Source organism: Typopeltis vanoorti, chromosome 7 (assembly GCF_054136105.1).
Source record: "Typopeltis vanoorti isolate ZY-2024b chromosome 7, IOZ_Tvanoo_1.0, whole genome shotgun sequence".
Classification (NCBI taxonomy): Eukaryota; Metazoa; Arthropoda; class Arachnida; order Uropygi; family Thelyphonidae; genus Typopeltis; species Typopeltis vanoorti.
Genome location: NC_143555.1, coordinates 157,324,906 through 157,348,027, shown reverse-complemented (window position 1 = coordinate 157,348,027; position 23,122 = coordinate 157,324,906).

Below are 23,122 nucleotides of genomic sequence, written 5' to 3'. Positions count from 1 at the left end.
TAAAAAGATATCTGCATAAAAGACTAAAAGATTTTATGTCGACTGGTAATTTGTTAAAGCTCTTTGCACGCTGAAACGATCTGTCTGTTGGCTTTGGGAACTGATAACAAGTGACTCCCGCAGCTCAGATTATAATCCTCATTACATACAGAAATCTTTCGTGTTGTTCCTGAGGTTCAGTAAGCAGCAGTCAAGTTTCCGTAATGGTAAGCTATCGACGAGGGTACATACAGTACTGTAGTTGTACGTGGCACTGGACAGGAAGTGGGCTTATTGTTTCATTTGGGATTCTGATCAGGGGAAGCATGTTATTGAAATCGTCTCCACTCCAGCAAGCGATGCCTTTCTGAAATGAGGAATTTACCCACTGGCAGTAGCGACACCTGAGGAATTGTGTGCTGATAATTTTTGACATAACAATTGATTCCGTTGATGATTTATCTTTTTTTATTTTTTGAGTTACTGTCGATTTATAGAACTAAGCATCTTGTAGCAATTTTTCTATTATTATTGTTATTATTCAGAAAACGATATACTTTTCTTGGTAAGATAAGTCGGATTATACGACATTGAAACGGTCAACTGTACTAATAATACTCTACAGATTTACAAAATTTCGTTAGTATGACTTACATAAAGAAGAAGGGGGGGGGACTCTCTCCTGCGATCAACGAGAATCACCATTTGTTGGCAAGACTTCAACCCATAATATGTTTCTTTATACTGCGATGGTTCTTAAGAGGAAATAAAAAATTAATGGAAACTAAGGAGCAATGAAGGAGTCATTTAGACTTTTGAAAACTGGGGATTTTCGACTATCAGATTCACAAATATGAAGCTATTAGTCGACACGTGAAACTGTTTCGTAACGTCGTGCTTAGGAATCCCGCTATCAGAGAAATCAAACCACTCCGTTTGACTTTTGTGATTAGCGATTGTCACGTCGTTTCAGGGCACTCGCAGAATCCGAATATATTTGAGCCCCAAGTGCACGCCGCTATTGGTTCAGGAAGGTGTTCGCTTCATTCTTGCAAGGCACATTCAACAGATGGCGTTTCGAAAGATTCGTAATCGAGGTCATGAACAAACGAGCTTTAATGCAGGATTCTCAAAAGGAACGAATTCTTGGCGAATGGAAAGGAAGTGGGGGGGGGGAATTCTCTCTTGATTTTAATTCTAGCGAGACATTAATAAGAGTCGTGAAGCAGCCACTCGCCCTCTGAGATGGAGATGCGGATGAGAATTGCTTTGTTGGAAATGAAAACGCCTTAAAGAGATGTGCCATTTAATGGGAACAAGAAAACAAGCGGCCTGCAGAGTACAAGGGGAACAGTGGTTGCAGGCATCTGCGTTGGGGGAAGGGGAAGGCTTAAAGAAAAATCTCGATCTTTATATTTCGCTGAATTAGAAATTCCAACTCAGATCAATTCTCTTTCTTTATTTATTTATCAGTTGGAATAGCACACAGGAACCAGGTGTGTATGTGTGTGCGCGTGAGGCACTCCAGCGCTGTTTATCAGTCCGCGATAGCTGAACCTGTCGTCTTTGGAATGACATCAATCGCCATGTTATCTGCCCCGCCTCGTCCCCTTTGTGCACGCAAACAGAAGTGCAGTTCATTCTTCGCACACGCGCGACGAGGGGGGGGTGACTCCTCCGTCGTTATCTGAGCCACTCGAAGGGCTCCCCCTCACACCTGCTGCTGACCAGACACGGGGCACACTGCTCGCACGTGCATCACTCGACACTTCGCTGCATCGTGTTTACTCGGCACTGATAACGTACGACAAAAAGGATTTCGTTCAGAGGTCGCAAGGAATCGCCTCCCCCCTTCCTCCTCGCACAGAATTTCGCTTTCATTTCCTCTCAGGAAAGAAGAAAACGTTCGGAATGACCGAAGAGTTGCGTGACCCAGGACAGCATGACACGCGCGGGACGAGCCGAACACATGCGCGAGGGATCTAACGGTGCCCACGAACAGCAAGAGACTCCTCCGCCTGTTCCACGTTAAAGAACTGCGGTTTCGCCAGCATTGATTCACGGACGTGTCCACAGTAATCCGAACTCCGCCAATGACAGAGATGACGTCACACACGGATCTGCAGACGGACAGCAGACCGGAAGTCACGGGAACACTCGATGCTTCCCGTGCGAGTGACCTGATCCGCAGTGCCGAGGACGAAAGCGAGTTGGCTGCTTGCACTTGCACCAGGTCAAACAAGTGGATCGCCCACAACAAACCACCGGTCGTACAGTTATCGCGTGTCGAGAAATATTTCGCCTCCCCTACCCTCCCGTTGCCAATGTACTATCGCGGGTAACATGTGTGTTTCTTTCTTTCTTTTTTTTTTAATCTTTATTTTGCTTACTGATGCGTCCTCATCTGCATTTCGATTCAGTCGCTAATTCCACGAGTAACAAATAACCCGTTTCCATTCGTTACCCATTCCCAGAGCCCTTTTTTCTTTTTTATTCGGTACTTGCTTGCATCGTGATGATAATCGGAGTAAATTAAAATGCTAGCCACTCCTGGTAATTTTTGAGTGTTTATTTCCGTAATTGTATTCGACGGATGGGACCGTAAGATATTCCGTAGCTGTCCATGAATCGCTTTTTGTTATCGTTTGAGAAGCGTGTTAGCAAAATAATGTTCTTCCTTCAGTGAGTGAGTGAAGAGAGCAGCTATTTTAGGAGCGAGTGGTCGTTCCATAAACTATGCAGCAAGTAGTTATTTTTCAGTTGCTGTGGACATTCGTAATGAGTTTCTGTTTTCCGTTTTGTACTTTGCATACTTTAACATTGTCCGCTGCTTAAAACGATGCTTTGAAAGCAAATCATTTTGTTCCTATTTCTATTCATGCAAATCAAATTAATCTTCAGTCTCGTTCCTCCCTTAAATAAGATCCGATCGTCGCCAAAGGTTATTACTATTGTTGTTGCTAGTAAGAGCATCATTCCTCGAGATTTTAATCACTCTAATTCGGAATCCTGTTAGGTCCAATCGCCCTTGTCATAGTTGAATTATGGATTTTACAGACTGTTTTATACCATAACTACAAAACGTGGGAAATAAAAATTAACAAACCTGTTACGTAACATCATATAATTTATGGTTTCCTGATTATGAATACCGAGCGTTCAAGTAACCTAGTAAAGCAGACGTCGAGTGTGATGGCCTGCAGGATCTCAGACAATCGCTAATTATTATTAGCAAGAGAATAATGCGTAGAGGAAGTTCCAAAGGAACCTTTGAAACAGAAGCCATTTTTATCTAAACAAAAAAAAACCACTAATTACAAGTGAAAAGTTAGAGCTGTGCTTCATACTGAAAAGACAAAACTTTAGGGAAGTGAGATAGTACGGCATCGACATTTTAAGAATAGTTGAACTGGAAAATGTACGGGAGTATCAAATACTGTGTTTAGAATCTGACGAAAAAGCAGAGTGGCACTTATAGTGAAGAGACACATAAAAGCTTGGTGAATTGGAAACCAATAAGGATCGAATAATAACAGCTACATTTATTGTTGTATAAATAAAAAGCAAAATTTAGGATTGCATTAAATGCGATGGTAAGAGACTGTTTACTAAGAAAGGACTAAAGAACAATGATTGGTTATCAAACGATGAAAGAAAGGCAAAAAATTAAAATACCGTTTGAAAATGCGAAGTCTCCAAAAAATCAAATTCATTTGAAACATCACAGAGAGAAAGACAACTCGGTTAAAATATCAGCACGAGACGCGGACAGCAAGACAGAAGAAGCACGAAAGACCGTTTTGGACACGTTGGAAAGCTGTATGAGGTGATGAAGGAAATGTGCTCTGAAGAGAGAGGAAGAAAGTAAAAGGGATGAAGATGGTACGTTGCTAATTGAAGAGGAGATGGTTGAGAAATTAAAAGATTCTGAATTGAGAAAACAATACTTAGACTTAAATATTACATTGGAACAAATATTTAAAAATGAAGTAACGAACGCAACACAGAAGATGAAAAGTGGAAAGGTGGGTGGCAATAAAATGCTTAAAGCAACAAAGTAAATGGCCACTGCAAAATGGCAAACAGGCTTGAAAAACACGCTGGAGGGTAAGAAGATGCCCGAAGAACAGAAAGCAGCAACTATCACGATAATTAGAAAGAAAGGAAATATTACTAAATGCGGAAATTGAATTGTCAGTACCAGAAAAAAGATTGCGTAAAATACAAAAATGCAGAACCTAGAAGGATTCCACTTGGCATGATAGTGAAAATTAAACAAGACTTTCGAGTATTGCCACAGAGTTTGTGAGAACAAACCTTCTTTAGCTTGCACTACTTAAAAGACATGAACTCTTCACAAGAGCTCAATATAGTCGCCTCTTTTTTGCTTGTTTTTGTGCGCACCTCCTGAGAGTTCATTTATGAAGAATTAACTTTCTAAAATGCTGCGGAATTGAAGAGAAGGTTTTGCTCTCCTAGGGTTCTGCCTCGTCTCCGACAAATCAAAGCACTCCTGTGCCGAAACTCTCATAAACTCTGTGATAACATTCGAAACTCTCGTTTCATCCATTTAGCTTAAAAATGCTGACGGATGTCCAATACATCCTCATGTTCTTGTAAAATGTTCATAAATAGGATTAAAAGTGGAATAGAAAATATATTAAGCTTGTGCAAATTGGTTTCAGAACAGGTGCAAGTATTGTAGCAACGCATTTTTGCTTTAAGGAACATCACTGAACAAAGCACAGAATTCAGAAGTCCATTCTGCCTAAATTTTAGAGATTTTGCCAAAGATTTTGACAGTATTGATGGAGAAACATTACGGATAATTGTGATAAGCTACGGATTTCCTGACAAATCTATGAGAATTATCAAAGAAATGTATAAAGGATGTAAAAGTTCTGTTATTACACAGCAAACAACATCCGAATGGTTTGGGATAAGATCTGATGTAAGGCAGGGTCGTATAGTGTCTTGTTCTCATCATTCATTCTAACACGGCCATTGATTGAATTATGAGAAAAGCTGCAAGTGCAAGAGGAGAGATTAAATGGAATCCTCTGTCACAGTTAGAAAGTCGAGATCTTGCCGAGGACAGAGTTTTGATTTCATCAAAATACACTTCTAACAAACAAAATCGGAACACTTGCAGAAAACAGCTGAAATGGTTGATGTTAAAATAAATATCACGATAAAAGCACTTAAAATTGAACAGCAAAAGTCACAAAGAGATCAAAATGATTCATCATCATCATCATCATCATCATCATCAACAACCATGGGTCCAATGCCCGTTGGTGTCTGCTGCCACCTTGATATGATTCTTCCATTGCATTCTGTTTTGTGCAAGATGACTCAGTTTGTGTACAGAGTTTCCGCATCATCTGACGATGTCATCGCCCCATTCTCTGTTTGGTCTTCCTCTTTTGTTCTTTCCTTCAATCATTCCAAAAAGCAACGTTTTTAATTTTCTCTCATCATTCATTCATTCTACATATATGGCCAAAGAGACGTAGTTTCCTTTTGATTATTTTCTGGATCAGGTTTTCTTTTTGGTTGTATTCGTCTGCAGATTTCCTCATTGTTCACTTTCTGGATCCAGCTTATTCTCAAGATCTTTCTATAGCACTTCCTCTCAAATGCCAATATCCTCCTTTCAGATTTTCTCAGGAGTACCCAGGCCTCGCATCCATAGAGCATGCTGCCGAAGATACAGGTTTCTACAATGCGCAGTTTAGTTTGCATCTCCATAGCTCGGCTCTTCCATCTTTTGTCCATGGCTTTTAAAATAGTTGTTGCTCTGGCTACTCTAATTTTTATCTCTTTTTTGGGGTCCAAGTCATGCGTCATGTGGCATCCAAGATATGTGAAGTGTTCCACATTTTCCAGTTGAAATCTGTCTGTCGTAACTCTGTTCAGTAACTCCTGCTGTCCGAATATCATTGTTTTAGTTTTTTCGAAGTTGACATTTAGTCCATATCTCTTTCCTTCTGTGTATAGTGTTTGCAATGGCTGTTCCAGCCTTGCTGCGTCTTCTTCAATGAGGATGATGTCATCTGCAAAGCAGAGGTGGTTTATTCTCATGCCATTTATTTAAATGCCAAAATGATTCCGCGTGCTGTAAAAGAAGGTGGGCTTTTAACGTGAAGACTGACAAAAGCTAATTCAGCTTTCAGAAAATTAAATAATATTTGGAAATTAAATTAAGGGGAAAATTTATTATTTTACAGCCAGTAATATAATAAAGGATTTTTATCCCCTTAATTTAATTAACTTCGCCAGAAAAAATAGCCGTTTGGCTTTTCATCTTAGTTATAATATTTGGAAATCTTCAAATATCATAATAAAACCAAAATAAAAATCTTCAATAGTAATATTAACACCGTATTATTATTATATGGATCGGAGACATGCAAGATGACCAAACACAGGAAGCTAAATTTTCAAACAAAATGTCTGAGTAAAAGTATTAAAAATATTTTGGCCTTAAACGGACTGAGGAAAAAAGAATCGCCAATGGCAAAAAAAAAAAAAAAAAATCACGTGGAATTGAAATGGTATACATGTACAAAGAATGGGCCGGAGAGAGAGATTCTAAAAGGGAAGGCCTAGGCTAATTTGACGGAGATTGAAAAAAAAAAAAAAAAAAAAAAAGATGGGTGGTTTGCGAGAGCCACATAGCAGCAGAATTAGTTGCAAAAGAAGAACTTGATGAAGATGGTCTCGGCCTTATTCTGCCACGGGGAATACGTAGATAGAAAAGTGGGTGTAGAAGTTTTAATAAAAAATTAATTTTTAAAATGTCGCCATGAGAAACTTGATGTGTTCTGTTATAAATCCATTTTCTTTTGTGCAGATGAAATTTGGACCAAAACATATTCATTAGATATAATTGTATTTAGTTAACCAATCGCCCCCCCCCCCCTCCAGTAAGTTTAACAATCTGAACACCCTAAAGAACCTTAACCTCTGCTTATGGAGGGGTGCCGTCCCATTCAGAACCATTTAGGATGACAACAGAAACATAAACTCGTAAATTACGTTTAGTTTATTAATTCCTACTTTTGTTGTCCATCCTTTCGATATTCGGGGTCTGTTACTAGGTTGGCGTGAACAAATTCGGAGCACTTTTACACAAATCAAGCCAATTAGCCCAATGCAAGACCGACAAAATTGCGGCCAACCAATTTTTATTGATTTATATTTTATATTATACGCGTGTTTATACACAACCACAAACAGTTCAAAAATACGCAACAATAAAATTAAAAATGCACTTCTAATTAATTCTTTCTTAAAATGACGTGAATTCTCCGCTTCTCTAATTCAGTATTCAACAGAGCCTGGTTTAGCAAGTGCATCGAACTCCTGCTTTCTAATGTCTCCATCCCCTGTTCGATAAATTCATCGAATTACGACTAAAAACTAATTCTCATAATTATCACGATGCAAACTCTGCATGTGGTGGATACTTCAGTCTCTGAGTGACTGTGAGTGGCAATCCGATATCGAACTGAACGGACATTTTCATACTAGACTCATACCGACACGCTTAAATTCCTTATTTCAGATCATTTTTGAATCGTGTCCATTTTTTGAAGCTTCGTACATTTTAACAGATTGAGAAGGAAGCGGAAGATTATCAATACAGTGACCCTGAAAATATTTGTAGAAAATGCAAGCAGCAGAAACTGCTGACGTCTGTATTAATCTTTGTATAGATATTGACGAGACTATGTGAAAAAAAAACAGAGCCCTGGGATCAACGTTAGCGTAAAGATTGAGAATAACAATCCACTCTTCCTGAGAAATAATGTAGTCTCAGGCATTACCTGAGACCTTACACATCAAGCCCTTGGCTACCTGCTCAAATGTCTCCAATAATATTTAAACTTGCATTAAATATAATAAACCACACGCAATCTCCATAGTTCAGTCAATTTCGACGAAGCTACTGGTTTGGAAAGACCTGGGTTCGAATCCAATCCAAGAAGAAAAGAATTACTTTAACAACGCTATCGAGACGTACTGGACTACAATTTTCCACTTTGTGCAATGCCCGCCCTCTCTTATGAACTGGAATAACCCTTGCAAATTTACCGGCCTCACTGCTCCATTGAAGTTGATCAACAATGGTTTGATTAACTATGACATCATACACTTGCTTCCCCAGGAGGTGCTACTTATCGTCCCTACCTTATCAAATGGCAGGTTGTTTAAGACATCGGCAACTTACTTTGCCTGTATTACATCATCAGGTAAGCACTGCCTCTCAAGCAGCACTTATTCCTCTAAGCATAACACGAAAGAGGTAAATATTTATTACGCGCGCACTCCCCGCTTATGCAATATGTCTTAACCTTAATTCGTTTCTGTTATCTTCACCCCTCCCCTTAGCACGAAGTAAAGAACTCTTTTAAGATGATGATTTCTTAGGCATGCTGCGCCAACTGTGGATTTTAACCTTGCAGACTAAAATCGTTATTCTTGCATCTGCCTTGCACACTAATCTTCAAAACTAACGAACTCGAACCTTTCTGAAGCTGAGTTCTCCAGTTCGCTTGTCGTGACCACAGGCGGTTAGTGAATTCATCAAGCACTTAAGGTCATTCTGATATATCTATGTCCGTAGAGGGTTCAAATTCGCAGGCTCAGCCTCTTGTTTGGAAAGCGAGGCGATGTTATCATCTGCACTTCCATCCAGGTCAAGAAAGGTAAATAGTTCGCACGATACCTGTTAAGTAAATGCCCCTCTTTTTGATCGGACTTCTACAACTGGTCTTCATCTTCCTCTTCCAGACCTTTCTCTGGTGTGCTGGTGGCTTGATTTTTGTCACCAAACATTGCAAGTTCGACAGTGCTTTGTTTGTTCGACAGTGCTTTGTTTGTTCGACAGTGCTTTTTTTGTTCACCTTTTGTATATCAAGAATCTTCTCCAGTCGACTGCACGTCCGATCCACAGTTTTAAGGATGACAACACATTACACATCACGTTCTCTTTGTCAGAAACCGGAACTTAAAAGCAACACAACTTCCAGAATAGCAAGTTTTCCATCCCTAAACTCTGATAAGCAAACTGTTCTCCGACAGAATCTGATCAGTTTCAATATATTGACAGAATTAGCTTTAGTTTTATTTATAGCAGAAAAGAACCCTGGTCTTCCGGTCATAGTATTTCACTCAAGGGCAGTAGTTCTCTCTGATATTAATTCTGGCAAATCACAGATCCATTTAACCATCGAGTTATGGACAGTTGTGTCTTGAAGAACTGCCAGAAGTACTTGACTCACTCACCCCATAATCAATTAGTGTGATTAATAAATTATCATTGAAAAATAAGAAAAAATATTCCCTCCTATTCATTTCTTATTTCTTGCTGTTCCTTTTAGAGTTTTGTGTTTTTGTTGCACACTAGCTGCCTTTCTCTTTCCTAATCTTAATGACTGTGGTTAACTCGTGCATTTTTCATTCCCTGTCTCACTTTCTTTCGATTGCATTTTATGAACAGATGGATTCTTGGTTCGAGGGTACCTCGATAATATCGCGAATTTTCTCCTTCATCTCATCATAAGACGATGTGGAATTCTGCAGAACAGTCCAAAGTACTCTTCGGGTACTTTTCCGCTGCTATGTCCATAACCAACGATTCCAGTTGTGGGGCACTTTATTCGTCTGTAATTTTTAATCGCACATCCTTACTTCAAAATGAGTACGCTATAGAGGCACGTGAAGACCATTTCTGTCCTTGGCGGAAAGAAAGCAAGGCTAAAATGTCGAAGGATGTTTATCCCTGCGAATTTACAGACGTTGTGAGGCCACCCTTCAAATACGTGGTAAATCAAAGTGGGAGGAAGCTCATTCTAGGGGGATGTTAGCTCGCTACTCCTCACAAGTGCCTGTAGGAGGAAGATATGACCACATGAGCAACTGTCGGGTCGGCTATTATCAACTGACAGCCGTAAGGTGAGGTAAGTTTGACCCCTCGATTGAGTTGCGTTTCTGATGAGCCAATTTTCCTTCCCCCCTTGTGTCAGACATTGCAATAACGCACGTGGGGTGCCTTACTTGTTGAATGGCGGAGGAGGTTTCTGGTTTGTCTCCTCGAAGGATGCCTGCTAATAAGAAATCCCGAGGAGCAAACAGGAGAGGAGACCGAGAAAGGTTACGTCACGAGCCAAACGAGCCGAGATTAATCTGTCGCTTGTCTCGACTAATTACAACCGCACCATGCGGAGCTCCTAAGACACGTGAATGTGGCCAAAAAAGAGTGCTGCACGTGTGCTCGGTGAATTAAAATGGCGGCTCTGACCTGCGGGTGTCCTCTTGAAATTTTCCGCGTCTTTCCCGGGAATGTGAAATTGCGCTGCCTGTTTGTCCTCTCAGGGACGGGAGGGCAGATGCACACGCCCCGGAGTGTCTCGTTACGCTTCGTCCCTGCAATTAATAAGCAAAATTAAGACGTCTTTGACCCGAGAAAATGCCGTCGGGCGAAGTCGCACTGAGAGGCATAAATCTCCGTGATGGCTGCGACGAGTGGCACCCTTGCTGTTAATTGGACGATTTGCCAATAATTGCTCGCTCACTATCGTGATGGCTGTCGCCGAGAGATGTGACCTAGCTGGCGAGCAGATATCGTTTTCCCAGTCTGGAGGTAACAGCGGGGGTCATTCCTGATTGACTGCTGTGCGCACAGTTGCTGGGGTTATAAAGGTGACGGCCGTCCTCTGAACGATGCGACAAGTCGTTCAAATGGCAGAAAGCACATAAAGAAACCAACAGCGTTAAGGAGATTTCTTCTTTTATTTCACTAAAGAATTCTGTTCACTTCTAAATTTTGCTCACATTCACAAGAATGCTGCATTGAGTCCACCTTCCAGATATATTGCAGAAAAAGTCTCTCTTCGTTGTACTCCACGGGGATGTTGTCTAAAGAATCCTTCCCTATCACTTTATTCGTGTACTTGGAAGCAACTCAATTATTAAAACATCTTGAAATCCCCAACGAATGTGCACGTAAACTTCTCTGGTGAATTGGAAGAGAATAAAGGAAGATTGGAAGAGGAGAGTGGGAGTAGATTTCTTTGATTAACATCCCCCTTTTCAAGTTCTGTGAATTAACATGTAAAAAAAAACAAGAAGAGGGTTATCAAAATGAATCCGCCTTCGATCTGAATGCAATGGAATTAGCGTGCATCTCAGAGAAAGGAATACGCAGAATTCTAATTTTATTTCGGACGTTTAATTCTATCGAAATCGCTTCCGAATCCTGCATTAGACGGCCTACCTTGCATGCAACATTCCTTATATATACCGGAAACACACCAAATAATTTATCCATAATTTATGTGTTCGTCAAGTCATGTGGGAATCACGTTACATCCTTAGCGCTAGGCCACCAGAAGAAAGACCATTATAGGTTCGATTCTTGTAGTCAAGAATCTATAGTCTAGATTCTAGAGGATCTTTTTCTAAACTGTTCTTCTGCCGAATAATGATATGAGTGTTCACGTTTCAGGGACCAGGAGATGGCACTAATTGCAAATCTCTCTCTCTCTCTCTCTCTCTCTCTATCCTCTCTCTCAAATTGCAAATCTCTCTCTCTCAGAGAGAGAGAGAGATTTGCAATTTGTGCCATCTCCTGTTCCCTCAATCCAGATGATTGAGGTTCTGACATAGCGAATCGAAACCACATTGAAGAAGTGGAAAAGGTCGCGTACCAAATTGTAACGGTGTGAACCAACGGAGACAACTGACAGCACATTTCCGCAAAACAGTTACACAGGCGAGAACACACATTTCCAATATAACAGTTCCGAACCGCTCTTGGCTCATTTGTTCGCTAAGTGCGACTCCGGTCGTTTCTTAAACACTTCGTTAGCACGTTTTGTGGCTCTCGGACGAACGCAAGCACTATCTCACTAACGGCGTCGCAATCTGCTGCCGTAAACGGCACTTGACATGGGGGGGGGGGTCTAGTAGCTGAAATTAGAGGCTTCATATGTTCTCGCATGAGAATTTATCAACGAAATCGCTACTGATCAGATTAGCAAACTATCAAAAGGATGTCTAGATGAATAGCGCCTAAGTGGAAGGCGAGATACACCTAGACGCGCGTGCAAAAATCCGTCGATCGTTCTGGCATTGGCTGGCTGATCATTCTCGTTATGCAACGCACGGATGGAACTTTAAAGTACTAAATCATTCATCGTAATGACTTCGTGTCGAAACAACCAGTCTGGGCGTCTCACCAATTAACGCTCAAACACCAACAAACCGCCGCCAGGTGGAGTCATTACAAATCTTGATGATAAAAGACCAGAGTCCTTCTGGGAAATAAATATGACCAAAAGCCTTCGTTGTTCTATGAAGAGAGAGACTAAAACACATTTTTGCCAAATCAAACGCTTTAGTGGGCTCATCAGCAGGCGCCAAACCCAGAAGACATCCTGTAGTCTGAGGGTTCCTAGTTCGACGACTTCTTTTAATTCTTCTGTTATAAATCTTAAGATGGCAAAGATCACCTTTTTGACAATTGGTGGAAGGCACTGAAAATTCTTACAGGATGCATAGAGTGTGCACTAAAGCAGTAATTCTTAACCGGTAGGCCGCGGTACCCTCGGGGGCCGTGGAAAATTGATAGCACGTTTCTCATTTTTAAACTTTTGAAATCTCTTAAAATAATTATTTTTTGCTCTTCATTTTACTTTCTTTCAAACTAGTATCGTTTTCTATTAGTAATCTGAATTATGCAGTTTAATGCAGTAGTTTCTTTTGTGGTAGCGCCACAAGTCAACCTTTCGCTGGCTGCAACACTGCAAGTTGTGAGATTTGCCTACTGGACTTGTGACAGAAGTGATCCTCTGAAGTTTTAAACAATACTAGCACGAATGCATACAAGTGAACGTTGTTAAGTGCTACTTGAGCGCAATTACTTTTCGAAACTTTCAGTGCTATAACACTGATCTGTTATTTCTTAAAATTTATCCCCTTATAAAATGAGCAAACAAAAAACATTATTTGATTTCCTAAATCAAATAAATTTCCTAAAGTTTTTACAGTAATATTTAAGTAAAGTTGATTTCAATTTTCTGATTTTTTTTTGTCATTATAATCAGTAAGTAAAACCACTATTTAAAATAAAAAAAAAGTTTAATTATTATTATGTCACTAGAAACTAGGGGGCGGCAAAAATATTTTAGGATACTTAGGGGGCCGCGACTACTAAAAGGTTAAGAACCACTGAACTAAAGAATATTTTTTGTTTCTTTGAATTATATAGTAAAGAATTCGCCTGCTCCCTTTTAGGGAATAAAAGGCGTTAGTCGATTTTTTTTTTTTTTTTTTTTGAGAATTATTTCATTTCTTTAGTATTATGATATGAGCTTAGAATGCAATTTGATTTTTGACTTTCTTGTAATCTTTCAAACAAAAACTTTCTTTTTATCTTATCGAATGTTTTCAAACTCGACAAATGTAACGTGTGTTGCTAGCTGCTTCTCGATATTCACTTCAAGTGAAGGCCGGCAAGCGTGGCCATTCGTAGAATATTTTGTGTCTTTTAGATATTTAAAACAGTATAAAAGGTCTGCTAATAAGCATATTTGGCGCGCCGCGAATGCACTCTCCAATCTACAAATTTCAACGCGGTGATCTACACAAACTTAAAGGTTGTTAGTTTATGAAAATTATTAAAACCAGAAGGAAAAAATATAACCTAAAACTTTCAATGTAGGTTAAGCTGCAGGAGTTAGAGCACAACTGACGTATGTTCTTACTCCTGCAGCCTCTTCAGAAGATCCAGTTCGTATGTTGTGATCGGTATTACAATGAAATATCCTCCTTACATCGTCATCATTCCCAAACAAGATTGTCGTGTGTTTTTGATCCAGATAAATACACGCGTAAACCTGAAAAGTTCGTTTCTTGTTTCTGAAGTTAGTTTAAGTATTAACAGATTCCTCCGCACGCAGATGAGGAATCTGTTAATATATATATATATATATATATCCCAGGGCGAGTGTCCGCTGCTGGGAGGAAAGCGGAACGGCTTGCTGATATATAAGCTAGCTGTGATGAGGGGAGACCTGAGCAGTCCCGAACCGAGGCGGGATTGCTAATAGAGCATTACCAAACACTGTAACATGGTTAGGTCACCATGCAGTGGTCATACCATATCGTCCGTCGCGCGGGTTACCAAGACACGCGTGCATTCGGGTTTTAGGCAGAGGAACCAGTTCGAAAAATATGTTACAGTCTCCCTTAGACACCATTCCTCAGCACTCCACCAAGGGGGCCCGCTACCTGTTTGAGAGGTGTTTAGATGCAGCGCAAAGAAATGGTTCTGCAAAAGGACGGAAATGACAACGACACTAGACTATGGCTTTAGGCAACTGGAACATCTTTTCTCTGACAGGGCAGGAGAAGGAACTGGTTGAGGAAGCCAAGCGCTACCAACCAGATTTAGTCGAGCTTTCTTCGACCAAGAGGAGAGGCTCTGGAACTGTCGACCTGGATGAGGGGTGGAAGCTCTACTACTCTGGTGTGAGCCCGATAATGTCTGCTAAGGCGGGTGTGGGGATACTCACAAGCCCCCCGGCTGTCAGACTGTGTTACTGAGCGGATGCCATTGGGGGGACAGGTATGTGTGTTAAGGCTTCAGATGAAAAAACCACAAGTTGGCTGTAGTGCAAGCCTATGCACCGAATCTGGAGTCAAAATACTCTGCATTCCTAGAGGAAGTGGATGCTGCTTTAGACAGGGTGGCAGACATGGAATCGGTCCTGCTAATGGGTGACTTCAATGTACATGTTGGAACAGATGACCAGACATGGAGGAGTGTGGTTGGGAGGAACGCAGACCCTGATTTTAACGCGAATGGGTTGAAAGTATTGGAATTCTGCTGTACTAACAGCTTGTCCATAATGAATACCATCTTCCAGCAACGAGAAGTCCATAAGTATACCTGGTACAGGGATACACTTGGACAAAGGTCTCTGATTGACTTCTTTATAGTCTCAACCGAACCTATTTTCCTCAGTGCTGGACGTTCGTGTGAGGAGAGGGACAGAACTGTCAACTGACCACCTCCTTGTTCTCTGCACTCTACAGCTACAGAAACCAAATGCTACCATCAACGCTGGTAGACTTAAGCAGCTATAGCGCGTGAAATGGGAGGCATTGGAAAATGAGGCTATGGGGAAGAAATTTACAGATAACATCTCTTCCAGGTTTAAAGAGATTCCCAGACAGACTGCAGATGCTGAGGAGGAGTGGGAGCTGTTCAGAACAGCTGTCACTGCCTCTGCACTCTCATTCTGTGGCAGAAAGCGGCTTGGCGTTGAGACAGGCAGTGAGAAAAGGACACCTTGGTGGATCCAAGCGGTCCAAAAAGCTGTCCGGGCAAAAAATGAGGCCTACCTAACAGGGATTAGGGGCAGGTCACCTGAGATGCGTTTCCGGTACACTGAGGCGCGAAACGCTGCTGCTGAAGCAGTAAAGACAGCAAAGCAGAAGGCTTGGGAATCCTTTGAAGAAAGTTTAGACTCATCCTATGCAAATACAAACAGGGTATTCTGGCAGACCATCCTCCACCTTCGAGGGAGGAAATTGTGCACAGCAAGGGCAATTAAAGCCTCTGATGGTGCACTTTTAACAACCGAGAGGGATATCCTCCACAGATGGAGGGAATACTTTGAGGGCCATCTTAACCCGGCTGGCCCGGCAGCTGTGGACATCCAAGGGGTGCAGATAGCGACGATGACTAGTCTCATAGCAGAAGAAGTTCATTTAGCAATAAAATCGCTAAAATCTGGCAGGGCTGCTGGTGATGATGAAATTCGGCCCTAAATGCTAAAAACCTTAAATCGAGACGGTGTTCTCTGGCTGACTCGAGTGTGTCAGGCTACTTGGATATCTGGGCGAGCACCAAAGCATAATAATACCAATCTTCAAGAAAGGAGACCAGAGAGATTGCAGCAATTATCGTGGCATCTCTCTACTCAGCCTGCCAAGGAAAGTATATGCTAGGTGCTTGGAAAGAAGGTGCAGGCGCATAGTTGAGTCAAAGTTCCAAGAACAATGCGGCTCTCGTCCTGGTAGCAGCACAACTGACCAAATCTTCACTTTAAGTCAAGTCTTTGAGAAATCTTGGGAATATGCCAAGAATGTACACATGTTTTGTGGACTTGGAGAAGGCATATGACCGGGCTCCTCGGGATAAGCTTTGGCAAGTAGTACAGGAGTATGGAGTGGATGGTCAACTATTAGCTGCCATCAATTCCTTGTATGAATGCCCAGAGTTTTGTGTCAAGGTAAATAGCACAAAGTCTGAACAAGGGTGTGTTTTCTCACCCCTCCTTTTCATAATATTTATGGACTGGATTGATAGGCACAGCCGAAGCAGTGAGTGTGTCAGAATTGGAAGATGTAGCATTGGACGTCTGCTTTTTGAAGATGACCTAGTTCTGCTTAGCTCTTCCACAGATGACCTCCAGTGGATCCTGGATAGGTTTGTAGCTGTTTGTGCAGAAGTCGGGATGAAGATCAGTGTGGTCAAAAGAAACAATTGTGGTCTCAAGACAACCATCCCATTTCACTCTACTACTGAGGAGTCCTACTGAGGCAGGTGGAGAAGTTTAAATATCATGGGTCCATATTCACGAGTGATGGAAAGTGGGACGAAGAGCTAGATCCTCGGATTGGCTCAGCAAGCGCAATATTGCGGGAGTTTTGCAGTTCAATATTATTGAAGCGGGATTTAAGCCAGAAGTCAAAACTGGCTGTCTTCAATACAGTCTATGTCCCCATCCTCATCTATGGTCATGAGAGTTGGGTAATGACCGAAAGAAACCGGACCTGAATCCAAGCGGCTGAAATGAGGTTCCTTCGAGGGGTTGCAGGGCTGACAAGACTCCACAGAGTCAGAAGCTCTGCAATTCGGGAAACCCACAATACTCAACCGCTGCTTCTCTGTGTTGAGAGATAATAGTTACGATGGTACGGGCACCTGGTCAGAATGCCACAAGAGAGGCTCCCCCCAGCAGGCCCTCTTTGCCAAGCCAGAGGGTGGGAGCCCATGTGGAAGACCAAGGACTCGCTGGATAGATTATATCGAAAACCTTGGGTGGACACGTCTGGGAGCCCCACCAAACACCTGAGCTTGGTGGCGGAGGATCATGACCATTGGAAATCCCTCTTGCAGCTGCTTCCCCCACAACCCAATTAGGAAAAGTGGGCCTTGAAGATGGATGGATGGAAAAATTGTCAAAGAGAAACTTGGAGAAGAACATATAACAAGGACCTGTATCCTGTATTTAAGTTTTGTAGATCTGGAAAAGGCATATGACAAAGTTCAAAAAAGCTGTTCAACAACTACAATATTATATTGTGTGAATGAAACGCTGTACCAAGTGATACCAGTCACAATTTAAGTTGTAAGTCAACAGCCAGAATTGAAGAAAGTTCAGGAAGATGGTATATGGTGTAAAATCAGGTGTGAAATGAAGGCATATGATTACATAACTGCTATAATAAATATGGCAAGAAATTTGCAATAAAAAGACAAAAACTATGAAAATAGGCGGGAACATAGAAAACTTCAACTCCATTTTGAATGGAGATCCTATAAAACACTAAAACATTTCAGCTATTTAGTTGCAATTTTTAGTGAAGATAGCAAATTAAATATGGAGATATACAATAGAATTAGCAAAGCAGGTAAGGTGGGGAGTCAAAAGGACAAGTTTATATGGAGGTAAGAGAGAAATTAGAACACTAAACTAGCTATATAATATACAAGACAGCGTTAAAGCCAGTTTTAAATTATATATCTAAGAGCTGGGTTAGGAGTAAAATAGTTGATCAATGACAAGACACCACAGATATGAGAGGCCTAAAAAAGATTAGGGAGTGAAGAGCATTAGTAGCATCAATGCCAGAATCATATTAAAAACGAGGATATTAGGAATGAACTGGACATTGTTAGCATTCAGGAATGCATGAGCGTGGCTAATCTCAGGCGGTATATCACTTAAACACAGAATGGGAGAGAAAAGATTGGCAAAACAGATGTGAAATTCAAAAATCACAGCAGGGAAAAGACCCAGAAGTAGAAGAGCAGAAATCGAAAGTTGTTCCCATAATAATAGGTGCTTTAGGCGCCATCCCTAAAACATTGAAAAAGCATCTAGAATCACTCGAGTTAGAAAAATCGGGCAGCTACAAAAGGATGCTTTGTTCGGCACAGCATTCATATTTAGAAAGTATTTCCACAAATCATAGGCCCTTGGGTAGGGCTCGAATTAGTGGAATATAACCAGCCTCTTATTTAAGACTGAGGAAGCAATTCAAGCTTGGATGAATATTATATATATATATATATATATAATGGGAGAGAGTTTATAGATATACAGAGTCTCCCAAAATTCACGCAAGATTTAAATTTAACGCCATTTGTGCGGTAAAGTGTTGCCAACGAGAAAAAAAAGACAGCGTGGCAGCTGACAGTTCAGGGTTATTACAAATGGAGCGCTACACGAAAGAACAACGCATTTTCATTGTTGAGCAATATTTTAAAAATAATGACGGTTTGGCAGCTACAGTTCGCAATTTTCGTACAAAATATGGTCGGAATAGTGATTTAACTTCATCAACTGTGAAAAGATTAATTAAAAAATTCAAGGAAACTGGATCAATTAGTGATCTTATACACTCTGGCCGTCCTTCAACAAGTCGTTCAACCGAAAACATCGAAGCAGTTCGTGAGAGTGTTGCTGAGAGTCCAGGAACATCAATTCGGCACCGTGGTCTTGAATTGGGCATTTCGAGAAGCTCGCTACAGCGTATTCTCGCGAAAGATTTGCATCTTTATGCTTACGAAGTTCAATTGACTCAAGAACTGAAGCCTACTGACCACACACAACGAAGAGAGTTCGTTGAATGTATTATGGAACAACAACAAATGGATGCTTATTTTTCGAACAAAATCATCTTCAGCGATGAGGCTCATTTTCATCTTGATGGTTTCGTTAATCGACAAAATTGTCGCAATTTGGGGTTCAGAAAATCCACGAGTGATTGTTGAGAAACAAATGCATCCACAACGTGTCACTGTTTGGTGCGCATTTTGGGCTGGAGGCATCATCGGTCCATTCTTCTTCGAAAATGCGGCTGGTAAGGCAATAACAGTTAATGGTGCTCGCTATCGCGACATGATAATCCAGTTTTTTGTGCCTAAATTGCAAGACATGGATGTGGACGATATGTGGTTTCAACAAGACGGTGCCACATGCCATACAGCCCGAGAAACAATTCAATTATTGCATGAATCATTTCCTGGTCGTGTAATTTCCCGTTTTGGTGATCAGAATTGGCCGCCCAGATCATGTGATTTAACGCCGTTGAACTTTTTTCTTTGGGGTTTTTTGAAGTCTAAGGTTTATGCCAACAAGCCCACGACCACCTACGCCTTGAAGGAGGAAATTCAGCGCCGTATCAACGAAATTCAGCCACATTTATGCAAAATGGTCATGGAAAATTTCGACAAAAGAGTGCGTATGTGCCAGCAAAGCCGTAGAGGCCATTTACCCGATATGCTATTCCATGCATAACCCTATACTCTATACTTTATGAATCAATAAGAAATTACAATTTTTAATTAAAAACCTGTGTCTTCTATCAAAATTACTTCTTGCGTGAATTTTGGAACACCCTGTATATGTATGTACATTATGGCCTGAATGACAGCAACTACCCTTCGCGGCATGTTTTCATCCAATTTCTGATACGTCGCAACAGGAAGATTCTTCCATTCCTCGCACAAAACTACTGATGCCTGTGAAGGCCGCTGCGGTATGGTGCGAATTCGGCGTTTTAATTCGACCAAAAGAAGTTCGTGGGGTTGAGGTCCAACAATATGTTGTTTAATGGAAATCATTCTCAGACACGAAGTGCAGTATGGCATGGAGCATTGTCGTGCTAAAACATGCAAGGGTCACTGCTGAAGTACTTCAGCAGCGTACGTCGAAGGGAAGTTGTCCAGGATGTCCAGGTGGCCAACAAAGGTCAGATTTTGGCACATCCACCAATCGATCCAGCCCCATCCAACTCAAATGCCAGTACCATTACCGAGTTTCCACAAAACTTGACAGTTGGATTGATGCAATCCTGCCAGGACCGTTCAGTAATTTCCAGATCCAACACGACTGTCGGAGTGGAACAGTTGGAAGCGTAATTCGTCGTTCCACATCGCCCTTTTTTTTTCTTTTTTCTTTTTTCAAATCAAAAAATCATGTTTATTTGTAAGCTTCCTATAATAATACAATATATTGAATAATCGTATGTCTAACCTAAGAGCAACAGCTCATCTGGGTTACGTTATGCATAAAGCCACAAAAATTTTGTAATGCATTTTCATTATATACACATGTGCATTCATAATAAACACATATTACATATTATTATAATATAATTACATAATAAAATCGCAGATAATAAAATTTCACCATACAGAGAAAGTTGGATAACAATTAATTGGGAACAAAATAAAAACAAAGCAGTTAAATAGCATTTACATTTTACGTTTCACCCACGAGACTGGGTCTTTGAATACAAATATGCTAAAAACCAATACTTTATTCAATTATTTTGAACAGAGCTTCCTCATTTCTGTGGGAAAATAAATACTCTTTGATTAGAATTTTGTATTTGTTTGGGTTAGTTTTATTTCTTATTGTTGAAGGTTAGTGTGTTGAATACTTTTGGAGCTAAATAAGTATAATGTTTGTGTGTTGCTTCTTTAGTATTGCTTCTTGTGTATTGCTTTTGGAACTAAATATTTTAGGCCCTGATGTCCAATAAGGAACGTATCTTGTTTGATATTTACATATTCGTTGTCCATTTTTATGAATAATAGTACCCTATAGACGTATAAATATCTAAGGGATAGTATGTTTAGTATGGTGTATTTATTACACATTGCAGTATCCTTATATTTGTTTCTGTTAAGATTTTAATTACTTTATTCTGAGTCGGACTAAAGGTTTCAGAGTAGTGTGATAGATTCCTCCCCAACTTAATATACCATATTGTAGTGCGCTTTGAATCCAGACAGAATATAATATTTTTAGCATATTTAAATTTAAGAATCTGTTTAGGTAATAAAGTCTGTTTAACATAATCCTTACTTTATTTACGACATCGGTAATATGCGGTTTCCAGCATAAACTACTATCAATTTTTAATCCCAAGTAAGTTATTACACTGACATTTTCTATTATCTCGCTGTTGCAATTTGAATTTGTCCGGCAATTCCAATCACGCAAAATTAATTGTGCAGTGAAGTTCATTTTGCCTGTTGTATTTCGCAAGTTAAAATTTCGATATTTAGTTTTTGAGACATTCAGACTGAGTTTGTTTGACTGGAACCAAATTATTACTTTCAAAAGATCAGCATTCCCGATGGTTTTCATTTGTTCGGCTGTGTCTGTAGAGAAAATGAGTACTGTATCATCTGCGAAAGTATTTATTTTACTGTTTAGTTTAAGATCGCAGAAGTCATTGATATCAGTACTAAATAAAACTGGTCCCAAGACATATCCTTGTGGTACACCGCAGTGTACTGTTTTGGAGCTGCTACAGCTGTTGTTTATATTTACAATTTTTGATCTGGCATTTAAGTAATTTTTTAACCAGTTTAGGGCAGTACCTCGTATGCCTATGACTTCTAATTTTTTTATTAAAATTTCATGTGATACAGAATCAAAAGCTTTGTGTATATCTAGAAATACTGCTAATGTTAGTTTATGTTCGTCAAGGGAGGTATAAACTGCGTTTGTGAAGTTCAGTAAAACATGTTCTGTACTAAACTTTTGCCTGAACCCAAATTGATTCTTTGAAAAGAAGTTGTTTTTTTCCAAAAATTTCACGCGTCTAATTTTTACCAATTTTTCTAGTATTTTCGAAAAGACCGGTAGAAGGGAGATCGGTCTGTAATTTTCCAAGTTATTTTTGTTTCCCTTTTTGTAAATAGGTACAACTACTGCTTTCTTGAAATCTGATGGAAACGTGCCTGTCATCAGTGATAAGTTAAAAATGTACATTAGGGGTTCTATGATGTACATTTGGCATTCTTTCACAATATTTGTATTAATACCATCGTATCCTGAAGTTTTGGTTGTTTTTAGGCTAGCTATAACATTTTTGATTTCGTTTTCACAAGTGGGGAAAAGATATATGGAGTTATCAAGTCTCCTGAGAGTGCAATTCTGAGGGGTGGGTTTAGCATTTTTCATTGTTTTCTGTGGTTTCCTTGGCATTTTAGGAATTCATTTCTGTAGTACTCGTTTTTACTTTCTTTTAATTTATGATGTATCAGATTCCTATAGTACTTGAAACTGTGTTCATAATATTGATTGTGCGGGTATTTTTAAACTTTTTATACACTTTATCTCTAATTTGTATGTAGTGTCTGATTTCCTGTGTAATCCAGGGCTTTGTTTCTTTCATTTTCTGTATTATTTTAACTTTAATCGAGTCATATATTTTATTGTTCAATAAAATGAATTATTGTTCAATAAAATAAGATCAATTTTATTGTTTAAGAAAAATGTTGAAAGATCACACATACCATGATGACTTCGACAAAGACTATATAACTTTGAAGAAAACTATATCCTAAATGCAGCAAAGAAAAGTATCCCAAAGGGCTACAGGAGAAAAGTTATTTCAAACTACACAAAGGTTCACCAGGAACTTGCCAGTAAAATAACTAAACGAAATGAATTATTTAATATCTTAAAAACTGAAAGCTCTCCAGAAACCAGGATTGAGTACAACAAGATAAATGCTGAAATTAAACAAAAATAGAATATATTACAAAGACCTACGTGGCAAGAATTTTGCCACAACTTAAATCCAAAAACACTTCAGATACCAAACTTTGGAAACTGACTGCTAATTTACAAAGAGACTTACCAAAGGCAAGTGAGACTGACACGCTAACGATCCAGATGGAAATATCAAAATTGGAGATAGGGAGATCGCAAATACCTTGACCTTTCCTTTTCAAAATATAAGCAAACTAGAGATGAATACTAGGAAAGACCATCAAATATCAAAACAGGCTCGACAGCAGAAAAATGCTGCA